Here is a 19,672-nt window from a genome sequence, read left to right as displayed (position 1 = left end):
CAGAGAAATCTGTTTTTATAAAGTCTGATTTCCAGAGGCTTGGCGAGGGGGGGAATATGGTAATGTAGCACATAGGCGGCGATTTAGGGGAATAGTAAGCAGATAAGAGGGGTTTGCTTGGTATCTAATTTCCCTTTCATACTATCACTGTGTCTCATTAGTAAACATTCAACAAATTGTCTTTTCCTTTCTAGGGACCAATCTGAATGTCTCCCTCATCATTTAATGCATAAGCTTTAAGTAGTATTTATTCCCTCTTAAATGGAATCTGTCACCAGGTTTTAGCTACCTCATCTAAGAGCAGCATAATGTGGAGTAAAAGACCCTAATTCCAGCGATGTATCACTTAGTTTACTAGGTGTTACTAGGCAGCAGTTGTGATACAATCAGAGTTTTTAAATGAAGCATGTAGCAGAACTCAGAAAGCTAACCACGCCCACACCTCTGATTTGCAGCTTTCTGTGTACATTGTATATTGACAGTAAGCTGCTAATCAGTGCAGTCGACCTGGATGCACACAGTCCTGTAGTGTTAATCTCTTGCTGATAAAACGCTCATTGTATTGAAACAAGAGTATGCAACCTAATAAGTGACACATTCCTTTTAACAAGCCCAAAACCATGTCCAAAAAGTGCTACAGATAATCCTATGAGCAAATCTATTAGGATTTAACATCCTATAAGCTTATGGGACTTTCTCACAGCAGTTCTCAACAAATGGAAATCATCAGCTCCCTCCTATCTACCATCCAATGCTCTTAAATCACATGGTTATGCCATTCTCTGTCACGGGTGTGTCAGATGTGACAGACAGTTGAGCTGCAGTTGGTTGCAGAAGATCTCTCCGTTTGGCATTACAGACACTTTCTTAGATCTGTCTCTCTCTAGGACCCAGTGGTGTTTAAATACTGTTAGTGTTTAAATACTTTCTGTTTGCTACAGGAAGGTGCCTGTGCTATTCACATTTTCCCTTGTGAAGGCTTGGAGCTATTGCAGTCTGCTTACTTCCTCTCAGGTGCTAGGAGGACGTGTGGTGTAATCTCTCAGAAGTCGGCTCAAGCTAAGTTTGTCTCCCTTATTGTTTTTAGTTGTTAGAGAGGACTGACTAGTGCTCATCCCCCTTCCCTATCCAGGGCCAAGCTCTAGGGAAATAGAGGGTTTTAGGTTCCTGTGCGGCGATTGGTGAGGAACCAATATAGGGACCATAGGCTGATATGATATCACCCTGTCTTCCCTAAGAGTTCTCCACTCCCCTTCTCCCTAGTGTCTGGGCTCCCTTCCCTTCTTCCCTTCGTGTTGCACTTAGTCTTTCCCACACCTTGCATGACATTATCACCGGTCGTGCACATTTAGAGAAAAAACAACTGACACTTGGGTTTATTTTAGTGTTTTTTTTTTCGGGTGTTTTTTTTTTCCCTTCTCCCTTGGTAAGGGTTAAGTTGCAGAGCTGGCAGAGCAGTTTCGCTGTCTGTCTCTGGAGGTGAATGACCTCCGCTGTGAGGTTCAGCAACAGCATCAGCGGCTACAGGTCGCTAATGTGGGGGTCTCTGCAGGTTGGCCTGTCCAGCCTGATCCCAAGGTTGCCCTCACAAACAGGTTTTCAGGAGGTAGGGACAAGTTTTTTGCGTTGAAGGAGGCCGACAAACTGTACTTTAAACTTCATCCTTACTCCTCCGGAAGTGAGGAGCAACGAGTGGGAATTGTGATCTCACTGCTGCAGGGAGATCCACAGTCCTGGGCTTTTTCTTTACCGCAGGATTTGGTTTGTCTCCAGTCTGTTCCGTAGATGGGCAATGGATTCTAAATGCAATGACTCAGCCCTTAGAAGCCAATTTTGTAAGGGCCTTACTGAAAGGTTGATAGATGCTTTGGCAGTATATGAAACTCCTGAGTCCTCGGAGGCCGAGATGTCGTTGACTATACGTATTGATAGACGCCTTCGGGATAGAGGGGTGAGACCATCTTCTCCGGGGCCTTCTTGTCGGGGTTATGTACCTCTGCCGGGGGAGCGGTCTGGCAGTGAACCAGTACTGGGGGAGGTGGAGGAACCCATGCAGTTAGGGGGTGCCTCTGCATCATACATTTCCCTGGAAAATCGCAAGAAAAAATATGTATGTTTTTTTGTGGGAAAAAGGGACATTTTATTGGGGTGTGTCCTTCGATTCCTAAGCAAAAGGAAACTCAATTAACCCTTGGTAGTCTAATGTTCGATGATCAAGGGGTGCATTTATCACCAACCTGCAGTTCCCGGTTTGTCCTGACAGCAGAGGTGGTGCTAGAGAGCAAAACCGAGAAAATTTCTGTGTTTGTTGACAGTGGAGCTGGAGACAGCATGATTGATGCTAAGTTTGTGAAAACTCATGGTCTTGCTTGCTGTACTTTAGCTAAGCCTATTCCCATCTTCGCCATCGACTCAGCGCCACTTGCACAGAGAGAATTAACTCAAATTGTACATAATGTAAAACTAAGGGTGGGGTCAGTACATTGTGAAATAATCCTTTGCTATGTCCTGGATGGTCTTCCCTTTCCTGGCTGGTGAAACATAATCCGTTGGTGGATTGGCAAGCTAGGGAGATCATTGAATAGGGAGATTACTGCCATGAGAACTATTTAGATATTTCCCTTGATACAGTCTCTAAAGATATATTACCTGCTTTTCTGTCTGGTTTTGAGGACGTTTTTTCTGAGAGGGAGTGTCAGGATTTGCCTCCTCATCGGACATATGACTGTCCTATTAACCTGACCCCCGGAGCTAAACTACCGAAGTCCAGACTGTATAATCTTTCTAGCCCTGAGAGACAAGCCATGAAGGATTTCATTGCTGAAAGTCTGGAGAAGGGACACATCAGGTCCTTATCTTCGCCCGTGAAGAAAAAAGATGGCGGCCTACGTCCCTGTTTAGATTTCCAGGAATTAAATCAAATTAACATCCGAGATCCATACCCTCTTGCTCTGATTCCAGATTTGTTCATCCAGGTTGTAGGAGCTAAGGTATTCTCCAAGTTGGAACTAAGGGGAGCCTACAATCTGGTTAGAATCAGAGAAGGGGATGAATGGAAAACAACGTTCAATACCCCTGAAGGACATTTTCGAGTCTGGTTATGCCTTTCGGTTTGACCAGTGTACCTGTGTTCCAGCATTTCATAAATGATATTTTCTATCATTTGGTGGGGAGGTTTGTGGTGGTTTATCTGGACGATATTTTGGTTTTCTCACCTGATTTGGAGACACATCGGGGGCATGTTAAACAGGTGCTCCGGATATTAAGGGATAACAAACTATATGCCAAACTGGAAAAATGTGATTTTGCCGTTCAGGAGGTGCAGTTTTTGGGGTACTTGTCATCTTCGGGTTTTCGGATGGATCCGGAGAAGATCCGTTCAGTCCTTGATTGGGACCGTCCCAAGAACCTGAAGGCTCTACAACATTTTTTGGGCTTTACTAATTTTTACCGGAAATTCATCCAAAATTACTCAGTAATCGTGAAACTCCTTACTGACATGATTAGGAAGGGGTCTGATTTTTCCAAATAGTCGGATGCCTCCCTCCAGGCTTTTTTTTCCTTAAAGAATTGTTTTGCCACGGCACCTATACTCAGTCAACCCGATGTTTCCCAACCCTCTATTGTGGAAGTTGATGCGTCGGATGTGTGGGTTGGGGCTGTGTTGTCTCAGGGTCTGTCCCCTGGTAAATGGCTTCCATACGCTTTCTTTTCTAAAAAATTGTCTTCGGCTGAGAGAAATGATGATGTGGGTAATAAGGAACTTTTAGCAATCAAATTGGCATTCGAAGAATTGCGACATTGGTTGGAGGGGGCTATTACTGTTATTACTGACCATAAGAACCTGTCATATCTCCAATCAGCTAAGCGTCTCAACCCTAGGCAAGCCAGATGGTCCCTGTTTTTTACTAGGTTCAATTTTGCTGTCACTTTTCGTCCAGGGGTCAAAAATGTCAAGGCTGATGCTTTGTCCCGGAGCTTCCCTGGTGGTGGTGACCATGAGAACCCTGCCCCAATATTACAGAAGGGGGTAGTCATTTCGGCATTGTATCCTGAACTGGAGGGTGAAGTGTTGGAGGCTCAGGGGGACGCCCCTGCCTCCTGCCCTTCAGGAAGGTTATCTGTACCATCTAATCTGCGCCGCAAAGTAATTAAGGAACATCACAACTCTGTGCTTGCTGGTCATCCAGGTGGTAAGGCAACCGCGGACCTCCTCTCTCATCATTTTTGGTGGCCGGGATTGCATCAGGATGTGATTGAACACGTACAGTATCTGCTTGTAGTATTTGCGCGCTTTCTAAGGTTTCGCATACTCGTCCGTCTGGTACTCTTCTTCTGCTACCTATCCCTAGCAGGCCATGGACACACTTGTCCATGGATTTTATTACTGACCTACCGGTTTCTGCAGGCAAAACGGTAGTTTTGGTGGTTATAGATTCAGTAAAGTGGTTCACTTCATCGCATTACCTGCACTTCCAAATGCCAAGACACTTGTTTAAGTGTTTATAAATGAGATCGTGAAGCTTCATGGGATTCCCTCCGATGTGGTGTCAGATCGGAGGACCCAGTTTGCTTCCAAGTTCTGGAAAGCATTCTGTTCTCGACTGGGGGTACAGCTGTCCGTTTCCTCTGCCTTCCACCTTCAGTAGAATGGACAGGCCGAGCGCATCAATCAGAATTTGGAGACCTACCTCAGGTGTTTTGTCTCCGAAAATCAGGAGGATTGGGCATCCTACTTACCACTTGCAGAATATGCCATTAATAATCATCGTCAAGAATCCACTAGCAGGTCACCGTTCTTTGGTGCATACGGTTGCCATCCACAGTTTGGTACCTTTAGTGGGGGAGGAACTTCGGGAGTTCCTGAGGAGGAACGTTTTGCTTCATCGCTCTCCTCGGTGTGGCGGGGGGTTCTGAGTAATTTAAGGATCATGGGAGACAGGTATAAATGTATGGCTGACAGAAAACGCTTCTCAGATCTGGACCTGAATGTGAATGACTTTGTGTGGTTGTATACCAGGAATATCAAGTTGAAAGTCCCTTTTTAGAAGATGGGAGCTAGGTTTATTGGTCCCTATAAAACAACCGCCTTCATTAACCCAGCAGCATTTTGTCTTGAACTTCCTCGGGCCCTTAGGGTCCACAATGTTTTCCACAGGTCCTTACTCAAGAAATATGTGGAACCTCTTGAGCCCTCACCCCTATTGCCGCCCCCAATAATGGTTGATGGTAATCTGGAATTTCAGAATTCGAGGGTTGTAGATTCTCGTCTCCAACGTCGTTCCCTACAGTAGTTGGTGCACTGGAAGGGTTATGGTCCAGAAGAAAGGATGTGGGTTTCAGCATCAGAGGTAAACTCTGCCAGTTGAGACACAGTCGCCCTGCAGTTGGTTGCAGAAGATCTCTTTGTATGGCATTACATACACCTTCTTAGATCTGTCTCACTCTAGGATCCAGAGGCTACCTCCTTCCTGCTATTTGACAGCCAGGCCTGGGTGTTTAAATACTTTTTATTTGCTACAGGAAGGTGCCGGTGATTTTCACATTTTTCCTTGTGAAGGCTTGGAGCTATTGCAGTCTGCTTACTTCCTCTCAGATGCTAGGACAGGGGTCTCAAACACGCGGCCTCTCCGGCTACTTCATGCAGCCTGCAGACACCATAGACCCCGATCGCGGCCCAGTCCAGGAGCCGCCGACATCAGCGCTCTAGTGTAGTGCAGATTATCAAGGGGTCTATGGTGCCTGTGACGCACCCCTGGGCCTGTGTCGCGCAGCGTTGCGCACGCGGGAGCTTACCCGGAGCCGGATCTGTTGAGGGTTGTAGTCTCGTGGCGGTGACCCGGTCCGTGCCCAGGGAGTCAGACTAAGTGGCGCTGTATTAGCGGTAGATGTTGGACGACTATGCCACCCGTTGAATGCAGCGAAGGAGCTGCCGCTGCAGGGCAGACCGCTGAGGCCGGTGGTAGGATTGTGCAGCGTGATAGTATCACCCCCAACGGGAGGGGTATGGCCTCAGGGCAGCCAACGTGGATGATGGGGGTAGCAGGAACCACTCGGAGACGGTACGGTGTAGTTCAGGGTCTTTACTGGTGACAACGATAGACCCTCCCGGAGTACTGGCTAGCGATTGGGGCCTGGTCAGTCCTTGAGCAGATGGGATCTCCCCTGGCCAGGCGGAGTTGTAGGCCTCCCAAACTAACGATACTCTTCTGGCTACCTTGCTAGAAGCGGGTATAAGTAGCCCACGTCCCTGAGTGTACCGTGTGGTGCTCACCCGTATGGCCGGTGACTCGGGGCCTTCTAGTAGCTTCCGCTCCACGACGGCGGTGCTGGTCCCACGCGTGTGACCGTGCCTTCGGGTTTCTGGGCCAGAGGACCTGCAATCCCCTGCCGGTCGGTTTCTGCTGCTGGATAGGAGTTAGTCCCCACAGCCTCGGACTCCGGGTCCGGTGATAACTTCTCAGTCAGGGCGAGCTCTGCAGCTGCCAGCCCCTGACTCCTTGTAGCACTGCTCCCACAGAGCTCCTGATGTTCTTTTCCTATATCTGCTTCTCTTCTCTGTCTCTACTTCTTCTCTACTCACTAACCCTGCCTCAGCCCTAGGTTTATATAGGGGAAGTTCTTCCCCTCCCAGGACTGGGCAGGAGGTGTGGCATGCACAGGATCCCTGACCAAGAGACCTCCCACCTGCTCTCAGACATAACATTGCCGTTACTGTGGAAACCAGACCCCTGGGGTGCCACATTCCCCCCTAGTGAAATTTAGTACTCCGGGACTAAACATATTTTTAGAAAAACATAACAAGGTATAAACAATAATAATACAATAAGAAAAACACATAAAGATGGTTACGGCGTGTCCGCAACCGGGCGCAGTCTTTGAAGAAAAGCAAGGTGTCCATTTCACCAAAACAGGGAGACGTAACCAGGTAGGGGTCTGTCCTGCCCCGAGTCCTTAACAGTCTTTAGTCCGTCCTGGGTTACGCTCCAACTATACACAAAGGATTCCCGGTAAATCCACCAAGGACTCCTATAAATAACTAGAAACACATAATTATACACAAGCAACAAGAAAAACAGGTAACCACAAATAAAACAATTTATACACTTCAAATCCTCCAACGTGCGGGTAACTGGCCTCTAGTGGCCCTAGTGGACCTACGGAGCTGACTGTCTAGCCCTGAACTACAGGGTGTAGGAGCTGTCAAGGGTAAACTGGGCAGCTGTCTACCGGCTCTTTGACTCACTAGGGGTACGGCAGGCTCACTATAAGCAGAGGGTTGATCCTCCTGTTCTGCTTGTGTGGAGTCTTCTGCCTCCTGGACCGGCTGCTCTTCCAGCTCTACCTGTTGCTCCGTAGGCACTTGGGATGCTGGTTGGAGGAACGTGAGGACGGGTACCACAACTGCACCATTGACTTGAGTCCAGGACCGAGGGAAGTCTCCGAGCACAGTACTAACCATATCTTCCCTTTCCTCTACGGGTCGATGGTCTTCTTGTTCCTCTTCAGGGTTCCGTAGCTGTTCAGGACACTTCTTCAGGTGATCCCGGGATACAATGGCTATGGTCTCCCCTCCGTCTTTACTGATGGTACAGACTTTCGGGTTCTCGTGGCTTGAGGGCAGTACGGTGTACGGGTCCTTCTCCCACTGGTCGTCCAACTTGTGGAGCCGTCTTTTCCTCTTCAAGACCTGCTCTCCGGGTACCAGGGGAACAGCGGGAGCATACTGGTTGTAAGTTTTCTCTTGTCTTTCCCTAGCCTGACAGAGACTTCGCTCCACGCTCTCCTGTACTTTCCGGTACTGCTGCTGCCTCTCTGTGTCCCAGTCTGCTTCTGGTGAAGTGTCCTCGGGTGTCAGGACTCCCATTTCCAGGTCAACAGGTAACTTACCAGGTCTCGCCCTCATTAGGTAAGCCGGGGTACAGTTGGTGGAACCTACCGGGATGTGGTTGTATAGGTCCACTAGATCGGGCAGCTTCTCAGGCCACAGACTGCGTTCTTCCAGGGGCAACGTTTTCAGGAGATCCATTACCACCTGGTTCATTTTCTCACAAAGTCCATTAGTTTGCGGATGATAGGGTGTCGTCCTTATCTTTCGGCAGCCATACAGATTGCAGAATTCCTGGAAGACCTCCGCTTCAAAGGCAGGTCCCTGGTCCGTCAGCACTTGGTCCGGGTACCCGTGTGGACGGCAGAAGTGCTGCTGGAAGGCTCTAGCTGCTGTTTGAGCCGTTAAGTCCTTAACGGGGACGACAACCAAGAACCGGGAGTAATGATCCACAATGGTTAACGCGTAGACGTAGCCACTTCTGCTTGGGGTCAGTTTTACATGATCCAAGGCTACCAGTTCCAACGGCTGCCGGGTGACGATGGACTGCAGGGGAGTCTTCTGGCTGGCACGGTCCTTCCTTCTTAGGTTGCACGGGCCACAGTCTCTGCACCACCTCTCGATGGTTCCCCTCATGCCTACCCAGTGGAACCGCCCACGCAGCAGGAACTCCAGCTTCTTCCATCCGAAGTGTCCAGCCCCGTCGTGGTATGCTTCCATCACCATGGCTGCGTCTCTCCGTGGCACCACTACTTGCCAGATTAGTTCATGCGTCCGGGAGTTAACCATTCTGCGGCACAACTTCCCCTTGTAAAGGAACAGTCGACTCTTCTCAGCCCACAGTTGCTTGGCTTCCTCCGGAGCGTCTGGGTCGAGGCGAGCCTCTGGCCGAGTCAGCATCTCCTTCACCAGCCGGACGGCAGGGTCACTGTCTTGAGTTTCCTCCCAGTTGTAGTGAGGCAAGGGGTTAAACGTAGCGGCTTGCTTACTCCTTACCCGATGGGAATACTGGATAGTCCCATGACGGTGGAACGCGGGGAGTTCGACTTCTTCCAGTCCCTCTGGATCTTCTCCTACGTCCGGTAGGTTTGGCATCCTGGACAGGGCGTCCGCGTTGGTATTGGAGCGTCCTGCCCGGTATTTGATTGTGAACTCGTAGTTGGACAGACGGGCCATCCATCTCTGCTCTAGGGCACCGAGTCTTGCCGTGTCCAGGTGTGTCAACGGGTTGTTATCCGTGTACACGGTGAGCCGGGAAGAAGCGAGGTAGTGCTTAAAGCGTTCGGTGACTGCCCACACCACTGCCAGGAACTCTAGCTTAAATGAGCTGTAATTCTCAGGGTTTCTTTCGGTGGGTCGCAGTTTTCGGCTGGCGTAAGCGATTACTCGTTCTTTCCCCTGCTGGATCTGGGACAGCACGGCTCCTAGCCCGATGTTACTTGCGTCGGTGTAGAGGATAAAGGGCTGGCTGTAATCAGGGTACGCCAGGATTTCATCCCCCGTGAGGGCCATCTTCAGCTGGCGGAAGGACTCTTCTTCTAACTTCTCCCATCTGAAGGGTGGCTTCTGGTTCTTGGCCTTCCGGGACTGGCCTATCAGGAGGTCCTGCATAGGAGCTGCCTTTTTGGTGAAACCGGGGATGAATCTGCGGTAATAGCCTACCAACCCGAGGAACTGCCGCACTTCCTTTACACTGGAGGGACTTGGCCATTCCTTAATTGCGGTGATCTCATCAGGGTCGGGAGCCACTCCATCAGCGCTCACCACGTGTCCCAGGTACTGCACCTTTGGTTTCAGGAGGTGACACTTGGAGGGTTTCACCTTTAGGCCGTAGCTTGCCAGAGCTTCGAACACTTCCGCCAGGTGTTTCAGGTGGTCCTCATACGTTTTGGAATATACGATGACATCGTCCAGGTACAACAGGACCGTCTCAAAGTTTCTGTGGCCCAGACAACACTCCATTAATCGTTGGAAGGTTCCTGGTGCATTGCAGAGTCCGAACGGCATGCAGGTAAACTCGCTAAGTCCCATCGGGGTGGTGAATGCGGTCTTCTCCCGGTCCGCCTCTGCTACAGGAACCTGCCAGTACCCACTAGTGAGATCCAAGGTAGAGAAGAAGTTAGCAGATCTTAAAGCAGCCAAAGACTCCTCTATCCTTGGTAAGGGGTACGCATCCTTGTGTGTGATACGGTTGATTTTCCGGTAATCTACACACATCCTCATGGTGTTGTCTTTCTTTTTGACTAAGACTAGTGGAGCTGCCCAGGGGCTACAGCTATCCCTGATCACCCCAGCCTCCTTCATGTCTCTAAGCATCCCCTTGGCGTGTTGGTAGTGTGCAGGGGGTACGGGTCGATACCTCTCTTTTATGGGAGGATGGTCTCCTGTGGGGATGTGGTGTTCTACCCCCTTGACTCGCCCGAAGTCTAACGGGTGTTTACTAAACACTCTCTCGTACTCTTGAACCACCCGATAGACTCCCTGTTTCTGGTGTGAGGGAGTGGAGTCAGTACCCAAATGTAGTTGCTGACACCAGTCCTCCATTGTTTTCTGAGAGCCGTTACCTTCCTCCGGGGAAGATGGAGGCAAGGGTTCTACGGACTGTATGGAATCTTGATTGATGGTATACAATTTGGCTAGCGTGGCATACCGGGGCAGGTACACTTCCCTCTTCCCGATATTTATTATGCGAACGGGCACCCTCCCATGGCGTACATTGACCACCCCCCGTGCTGTCAAAATGGTGGGCCTACTGTCTGAGTAAACTGGTTCTACCATTGCCTGGTAATCTCTACCTCTCAGACCAATAGCTGCCCGGCACCAAATCATCATTTCACTTTTCGGGGGCATGGCAATAGGGAAAGGGTCACACATTCGCACGCTACCAATCTCACCACCGGAGAGTTCTAGCTGTTGCCGTCGCATCAGTGCCCGGATCTCTTTCTGGAGCACTCGCTGCTGGCCGGAGCTGGCGTTCTTGGCAACCTGCTGTAAAAGGAAAATCACCTCTGCAAGACAATTTTCAATTACATTAGTTCCTAGAGTTATCTTTGGGTGACTCTCGTGTTTGTCAATGTCTACAATGATCAGTCCCTGTGCTGCCAGTTCGACTCTACCGATTTTAATGGTCACCTCTTTAAATCCAATCTGTGGCACGGGCTGACCATTGCTGGCGATGATACTCAAGTCGTCGTCAGGGTAGCGGGTGATATCCGAGTCATTCCAGTACTGCTTGAAGAGCACGTACGGGATGGTGGTGACCTGTGACCCGGTGTCCAGTAGGGCACTCATAGGAATGCCATCCAGTACCACGGGTAAGACTGGACGTCCTCCCACATATTTGTCGCGCCAGTTCGATGGGCCTGGTGATCTTTTTCCTGGGGGTTGGCCCTCTACCCCAGGTTGTGCCAGTTTAAAGGACAGTACCTTGCCATATGTCCGGGTTGATTGCAGCGGCGGCAGATGGGTCGTCCGTCCTCGTTGTATCGGTCGCTGGGTCTTCCTCTGGCCGGTGGGGTCCTCCTTGGTCGACGCCACGGGATGTCCTCCGGTCCGGATGCCAGCTGGATCTTCCCTGGAGTGGAAACCTGTAAAGACTGCACAGTTCGGGTTAGCGCAGCAACGCTTTTAGCTAGCTCTTGGACCTGATGGTGCAGGTCTGGAGCCGGGTCATTGTTCAAAGCCTGCGCATCAGCTCCCACAGGCCCTGCCGACAAGGGCGCCGCCTCCTGGTGGTAAGTGGTAGTGGGGCGTCTGGGGGTCACAACGCCACCTGGTGCCGGTTCTCGAAGCACCCGGATGGCTCTGTCCTTGAACTGTGCAAATCCCAGATGAGGGTCCTGTAAGGCCATTGCCCGCAACTGGGTTCGGTGGGCATTGCAATATAAACCCTCTATAAATTGTTCAGTCAACAGCCTGTCCTCGTCTCCCACGCCGTCAGGGTCGGTCTGCTTAATGGCTCTCAGGGCCTCTTGTAGGTTCAGGGCATAGTCCCTTATACTCTCATGTGCCCGCTGTTTGCACCCGTAGAATCTAAGCTTGATCTCGGCTGAGGTGCGGGTATCAAAGGTGTCCCTCAGCCGGGTTAGTATCCCTGCGACAGTCCTCCCCCCAGGTGGCCAGGACTTTACCTCCCTTTGGGCTGCCCCGGTTAATTGGGCCACCAGGATGCTCACTTTTTGCTCCTCTGTGAGGGGGTACACCTGGAAGAGGCTATCCAGCTTTTCTCTAAAGTCATGCAGGGTATGTGACTCCCCTGAGTACTGGGGTAGCCAGGCTGCCCCCGGAATATAGGGCATGGTGAAAGGCATGACCGCAACAGCGGTGGCGCTGGCGGGGGTTGAAGCGGTGAAGCTCTCCTGCGTATCCGGCATCCTTTTCCCCCCTAGTGGACCGTGGCCTACCTTGCGATGATCCTCTTCCGTAGGCCGCGGCTCCGCAGTGGATCGTCAGGGTTGAGGACCTTCCGTCGCGCTCCTGTGACGTCGGCGTCTGCTGGGCTCCTTCCAGGACCTTACGCAACGTCCGGACGTGAGGCGGGGCTTCAGTTCTCGCGCGCTTTCGGAGTCCACGCCCCTCTTCTTCCCTCGCGGCGTCTTCAAGATGGCGTCCAACGGCGGGAAAACTCCACGGATGGCGGGAAGAAGGCAGAAGATGGCGCCGGATGGCGGGAAACCTCCACGGATGGCGGGAATCTTCACCACTGGTAAGTTTGAACAGTCTTTTTCAGGCACGCAGTACCCGGTGGTTGCGGGCACGAAATCCTGCCGACTACGCCAAAAGTTGACGCACCCCTGGGCCTGTGTCGCGCAGCGTTGCGCACGCGGGAGCTTACCCGGAGCCGGATCTGTTGAGGGTTGTAGTCTCGTGGCGGTGACCCGGTCCGTGCCCAGGGAGTCAGACTAAGTGGCGCTGTATTAGCGGTAGATGTTGGACGACTACGCCACCCGTTGAATGCAGCGAAGGAGCTGCCGCTGCAGGGCAGACCGCTGAGGCCGGTGGTAGGATTGTGCAGCGTGATAGTATCACCCCCAACGGGAGGGGTATGGCCTCAGGGCAGCCAACGTGGATGATGGGGGTAGCAGGAACCACTCGGAGACGGTACGGTGTAGTTCAGGGTCTTTACTGGTGACAACGATAGACCCTCCCGGAGTACTGGCTAGCGATTGGGGCCTGGTCAGTCCTTGAGCAGATGGGATCTCCCCTGGCCAGGCGGAGTTGTAGGCCTCCCAAACTAACGATACTCTTCTGGCTACCTTGCTAGAAGCGGGTATAAGTAGCCCACGTCCCTGAGTGTACCGTGTGGTGCTCACCCGTATGGCCGGTGACTCGGGGCCTTCTAGTAGCTTCCGCTCCACGACGGCGGTGCTGGTCCCACGCGTGTGACCGTGCCTTCGGGTTTCTGGGCCAAAGGACCTGCAATCCCCTGCCGGTCGGTTTCTGCTGCTGGATAGGAGTTAGTCCCCACAGCCTCGGACTCCGGGTCCGGTGATAACTTCTCAGTCAGGGCGAGCTCTGCAGCTGCCAGCCCCTGACTCCTTGTAGCACTGCTCCCACAGAGCTCCTGATGTTCTTTTCCTATATCTGCTTCTCTTCTCTGTCTCTACTTCTTCTCTACTCACTAACCCTGCCTCAGCCCTAGGTTTATATAGGGGAAGTTCTTCCCCTCCCAGGACTGGGCAGGAGGTGTGGCATGCACAGGATCCCTGACCAAGAGACCTCCCACCTGTTCTCAGACATAACATTGCCGTTACTGTGGAAACCAGACCCCTGGGGTGCCACACCTGCATGCTGCTTGTGCAGAAGGACGCCAAGGGAACAGAGGACAGGTGAGAAGAATCTTTTTTTTTTCTCTGTTATGTGCACTATGGGCACCTGGATGGGGACGTATGGCCACCTGGACTGGGACATATGGCCACCTGGATGGGAACATATGGCCACCTGGATGGGAACATATAGGCACATGGATGGGAACATATGGGCACCTGGATGGGAACATTCCTATAATATGGGGACCTGGATGGGGACATTCCTACAATATGGGGACCTGGATGGGGGACATTACAACAATATGGGGAGCTGGATGGGGGACGTTACGACAAGATGAGGACCAGGATGGGGCATTACTACAAGATGGGGACCAGGATGGGGCATTACTACAAGATGGGGACCGGGATGGAAAACATTACTACAAGATGAGGACCAGGATGGGGCATTGCTACAAGATGAGGACCAGGATGGGGCATTGCTACAAGATGAGGACCAGGATGGGGCATTGCTACAAAATGAGGACCAGGATGGGGCATTGCTACAAGATGGGGACCAGGATGGGGCATTACTACAAGATGGGGACCAGGATGGGCACATTACGACAAGATGAGGACCAGGATGAGCAGATTTCTACAAGATGGAGACCAGGATGAGGCATTACTACAAGATGAGGATCAGGATGGGGCATTACTACAAGATGGGGATCAGGATGGGGCATTACTACAAGATGAGGACCAGGATGGGGCATTACTACAAGATGAGGACCAGTTCAAAAGGAGTATAGAAAAAAAAATGGTATCACTAAAAATGTCACTTTGTCGTGCAAAGAATGTGGCCCCCCAAATTAAATTTTATTCCGTGTGCGGCTCATATACCCAGCTGAGTTTGAGACCCCTGTGCTAGGAGGACGTATGGTGTAATCTCTCTGAAGTCGGCTCAAGCTAAGTTACTTTCCCCCGTGTTTGTCTCCCTTGTTGTCTTTAGTTGTTAGTGGAGACTGACTAGTGCTAATCCTCCCTTCCCTATCCAGGGCCAAGCTCTAAGGAAATACAGGGTTTAGGTTCATCTGCGGCGATTGGTGAGGAACCAATATAGGGACAATAGGGGAGACAGGGTGATATCAGATCAGCCTAGGAGGTCTCCACTCCCCCTTTCCCTAGTGTCTGAGCTCCCTTCCCCTCTTCCCTTCTTGTTGCACTTAGTCTTTCCCACACCTTGCGTGACATTCTCAAATAACCCTCATCCACAAATGACTCTTTTATCATAAATCCGGGTTGCCACCTTTCCCCCGTTTTGTTTGCACTTGCACTAAAGCCCCTAGCCATGCTTTTGTTAATGCTAACCTGGTGAGGTAGATTCTCTAAACTGTAGGTCTAATTTAGTAGGAAGCACAGGGATTGGACTGCAGAGGACTGGGATAAAGTAATTTTCTCTAATGAAGCCCACATCAGACTGTTTGGGGCACCTGAAAGAATGATTGTCTGGAGAAGAAAAAGTGACTAACTACGAGTCCTGTGACATGCCAACAGTAAAGCATCCTGAGACCATTCATGTGTGGAGTTGCTTTTCATACCAGGAGAGTGAGTTCACTCACAATGTTTCCTAATACATTACCATGTATAAAGAATAGTATCTGAACATCGTCCAAGTGTAACTTCTCCAAACGATCCAGAAGCAATTTGGTGATGAACTTCTTCCAGCATGATGGAGCACCATATCACAAAGCAAAAGTGGCTTGGTGAACAAAAAATTGAATTTTGGGTCCATGGCCAGGAAACTCCCCAGATTTTAATCCTATTAAGAACCTGTGGTCAATCCTCAAAAAGCGGGTCCACAAACGAAAACACAGAAATTGTGATAAACTCCAAGCACAAATTGGACAAGAATGGGTTGTCATCAGTCAGGACTTGGCCCAGAAGCCAGCATGCCACAGTGAATAAGTAAATATTGAGTCTTTACATAAACTTTATGTATTTGTCAATAAAACTTATGAAATACTTATACTGTAATTGTACTTCAGTAACTGTATAAACTTCTGATTAAAAGTTCTAAAAACTCTAAAGCAGCAAACTTTGTGAAAACCAAAATTTGTGTCAGTCTAAAAAGAGTTAAAGCCCTGACTGTAGGTATACTAGTTTGAGAACTCCACTGTCTGGGTGGTTCCATTATCCCAACTGATGGAGTCACTATACTGGAGTTGTCCAAGCCTGGCTAACTAGAAATGTCAAGAGCAGCAGTGATAAACCTGGGGAAATATAGGGAAGTACTTCAGCACAATGTATTGAACTGTATGTGCAATTTTACATGTTTCAGTTTAAAAAAAGTCTGACACTAAACAAATAAACAAAAAACCTGTGAGAGTCATCAAAAGGATGCGTTAGCTGCAGTGCTTAGTATGGAACAAGTGATAACCATTTTTCCTAATTCCTTAACCTCCTTAACCGCCAAGCCTGTTTTCACCTTCATGACCGGACCAAATTTTACAATCATGACCATTGTCACTTTAAGAGGTAATAACTCTAGAACGCTTCAACAGATCCCACTGATTCTGAGACTGTTTTTTGTGATATATTGTACTTTATGACAGTGGTAACATTTGTTCGATATGACTTGCGTTTATTTGTGAAAAAAAACGGAAATTTGGTGAAAATTTTGAAAATTTCGAAATTGGAAAATTTTCATTTTTATGCCTTTAAATCAGAGAGTTATGTCACACAAAATAGTTAATAAATAAAATTTCCCACATGTCTACTTTACTTCAGCGCAATTTTGAAACATATTTTTCATTGTTAGGAAGTTATAAGGGTTAAGGCTGCATGCCCACTATGCATTTTTCAAGCGTTTTTGCCGCGGAATTTCCGCAGCGAAAACGCTTAAAAAACGCTTGGTAATACGTGCCCCATGGTCCCCAATGATAATCCGCATGTGCTATGCACATGCTGCGGAAATTTCCGCTGCAGATTATCCATTAATTTTGCGGACACGCAGCGTAATCGCCGCCATTGACTTGCATTGGACCGTGTGACATCCGCATCACTGCATCTGCACATGTGGATATCACACGGTTCAATGTGTGGATGGTACACAGGTCTGGAGGAGAGGAGACTCTCCTCCAGACCTGGGTACCATAAAACCTGTTAAAAAAAAGAATTTAAAATAAAAAATAAAGATTATACTTACCTTCCGATGTCCTCCCGGTGTTTTCTCCCCTCCGTCTGGTCTGCTGTATGGGTCGCGGTGTTGTGAAGGACCTGCCATGACGTCATTGAGTCATGTGACCTGTCACATGACTCAATGACGTCACCGCAGATCCTTCACACCACCGCGAGCCGCCCAAGACACCGGACGCAGCGGAGAAAACACCGGGAGGACATCGGAAGGTAAGAATAATCTTTATTTTTTATTTTTTACCATTCTTATTCCTTTTTTTTAACTAACTTGGTCACACTACTATAAATCCATGCCGGTTGCATGGATTTATATAGTGTGAACAAGTTGTCAAGCACTTTTCCAAGTGATGCTAAAATCGCTTGGAAAAGCTCTTGATAATCCGCATGCAGAAATGCATGCAAAAACGCTTGACAAACGCTTCTACCTGGCGGGAAAAACGCATTTTAAAACCGCATGCGTTTTTCCTGCCAGGGAGAAGCGGAAAAAATATGCAGCATTTCTGCATCGTGGGCACATAGCCTAAAAGTTAACCAGCGATTTCTCATTTTTCCAACAAAATTTACAAAGCCATTTTTTTAGGGACCATATCACATTTGATGACTTTGAGGGGTCTTTATGACAGAAAATACCTAAAAGTGACACCATTCTTAAAACGGCACCGCTCAAAACCACATTCAGGAAGTTTATTAACCCTTCAGGTGCTTCACTTTAGACCCATTTTTTTTACTTTCACAAGGATATCAGGAAAAAATGGATGCCAAAATTTGTTGTGAGATTTCTCCTGAGTATGCCGATACCCCATATGTTGGGGAAAACCACTGTTTGGGTGCATGGCAGGGCTTGGAAGCAAAGGAGTGCCATTTGACTTTTTGAATGCAAAATTTTCTGGAATAATTAGCGGATGCCATGTCGCGTTTGGAGAGCCCCTGATGTGCCTAAACAGTGGAAACCCCCCACAAGTGACACCATTCTGGAAATTAGACCCCTCATGGAACTTATCTAGTTGAGTGGTGAGCACCTTGAACCCCCAGGTGCTTCACAGAAGTTTATAATGTAGAGTCATGAAAATAAAAAAAATCTAATTTTTCCCACAAAAATGTTCTTTTAGCCCCATTTTTTTTTTTATTTTCACAAGGGTAACAGGAGAAATTGACCCCAAAATTTGTTGTGCAATTTCTCCTGAGTACGTAGATACCCCATGTGGTGGAAAACTACTGTTTAGGCGCACGGCAGGGCTCAGAAAGGAAGGAGTAACGTTTTAGAATGCAGACTTTGATGGAATGGTCTGCAGGTGTCATGTCGCGTTTGGAGAGCCCCTGATGTGCCCAAACAGTGGAAAACCCCCACAGTGACCCCATAATGGAAATTAGACCCCTCAAGAAATTTATCTAGACGTGTGGTGAATACCTTGAACCCACTGGTGCTTCACAGAATTTTACAATGTTGATCTGTGAAAATGAAAAAAATATATTTTTTATACAAAAATGTTGTTTTAACCCCAAATATTTTCATTTTCACAAGGATATAAGGAGAAAATGGACCCCAAAATTTGTTGTGCAATTTCTCCGGAGTATGAAAATACCCGATGTTTGGTCAAAAACTGCTTTTGAAGCTCAGTGCAAAGCTCAGAAGGGAAAAAGCATCATATTGGGGTTCAGATGTTGCTGGACTGGCTTGAGGGTGCTATGGTCACATTGGCAGAGCCCCTGTGGTGCCAGAACAACAGAACCCCCTCTAAGAGACCCCATTTTTAAACCAAACTACTCAATGAATCCATCTAGGGGCGCAGCGATCATATTGACACCACAGGTGGGTCACAGAATTTTTGTCACGGGTGTGTTGCCACAAAGATCGTCACGAGTACACAGCCTGACTTCTCGCAGCTGACTTGTTGGTGCTTTGTGTTTCTCGGCAGTGAGGGAGTTAATTCTCTCTCTCTCTCTGGGCTAGATGAGGTCCAGCCTCGCCCAGCTGCAATCAATACTTCTGTAGTGAGACTCCTTCATATACCTGCTGGTCTGTTTGGGAGGTGTCGGTGAAAGCATTTCATTCAGACTGACAGAGCGGATCGTGGTGTTTGGAGTTGCTGAGATAAGTGTATTTGGAAGTGTTTTTTCCCTTTCCTCGCTTTATCATTTATCTCCTTTCCCGTTGGTTTTCCCTCTGTTGTAGTTGAGAAGTTGTTTGTATGCAAGGTGGTTTTGGTTTTTCCCTTGTACTGTCTCGTTCGTCTAAATACTGTGTTTGGGCATATTATTTCTTGTTCCCTTTGGTTGTGATCGGGGTCCTTCTCAGGACTAGATTACTGAGGTGCAGGGATCTTCAGGAGGTAGGGGTTACGCTGGCGGCCTGGACCTCTGTACCTTTAACAGTACCTCCAGGTTGAGGGATTAGTCAGGGCCCCAGCTTAGGGTCAGCTTAGGCCCCCTACCTCCAGTATACAGAGACAGCGTGATATTTTCACCGACCCACTTAGTTTTTCTCCAGCTACTATGGATCCAGTAGCCGGTCTAGCTCGGCAATTGCAGAGTTTGTCCATGGAGCTGGCGGACGTTAGGTCCAAGGTTTGGCATCCTCAGGAGCAAGCCGGACCAGAACCTAAAGTAGCTCTCCCTGATAGGTTCACTGGGGGGCGGGACAAGTTTTTTGTTTTCCGGGAGGCATGTAAATTGTACTTTCGGCTGCGGCCTCGGTCATCGGGGAGTGAAGAACAAAGGGTGGGAATTGTCATCTCGCTCCTACAAGGGGACCCACAATCTTGGGCGTTCTCTCTTCCCCCGGGTTCCCCGGCTCTCCAGTCAGTGGATAGGTTTTTCGCTGCCCTGGGACTCGTATATGATGACCCAGATCGGATCTCCCTTGCTGAGTCTAAGTTACGTAGGATCCAGCAGGGAGATCGTCCGG

The sequence above is a fragment of the Phyllobates terribilis genome, unplaced genomic scaffold, assembly GCF_046119375.1.
Source record: "Phyllobates terribilis strain yellow unplaced genomic scaffold, ASM4611937v1 Scaffold_1__5_contigs__length_1240528914, whole genome shotgun sequence".
Taxonomy (NCBI): domain Eukaryota; kingdom Metazoa; phylum Chordata; class Amphibia; order Anura; family Dendrobatidae; genus Phyllobates; species Phyllobates terribilis.
The sequence above is the reverse complement of the archived record's forward strand: the minus strand, read 5'-3'. Positions refer to the sequence as shown.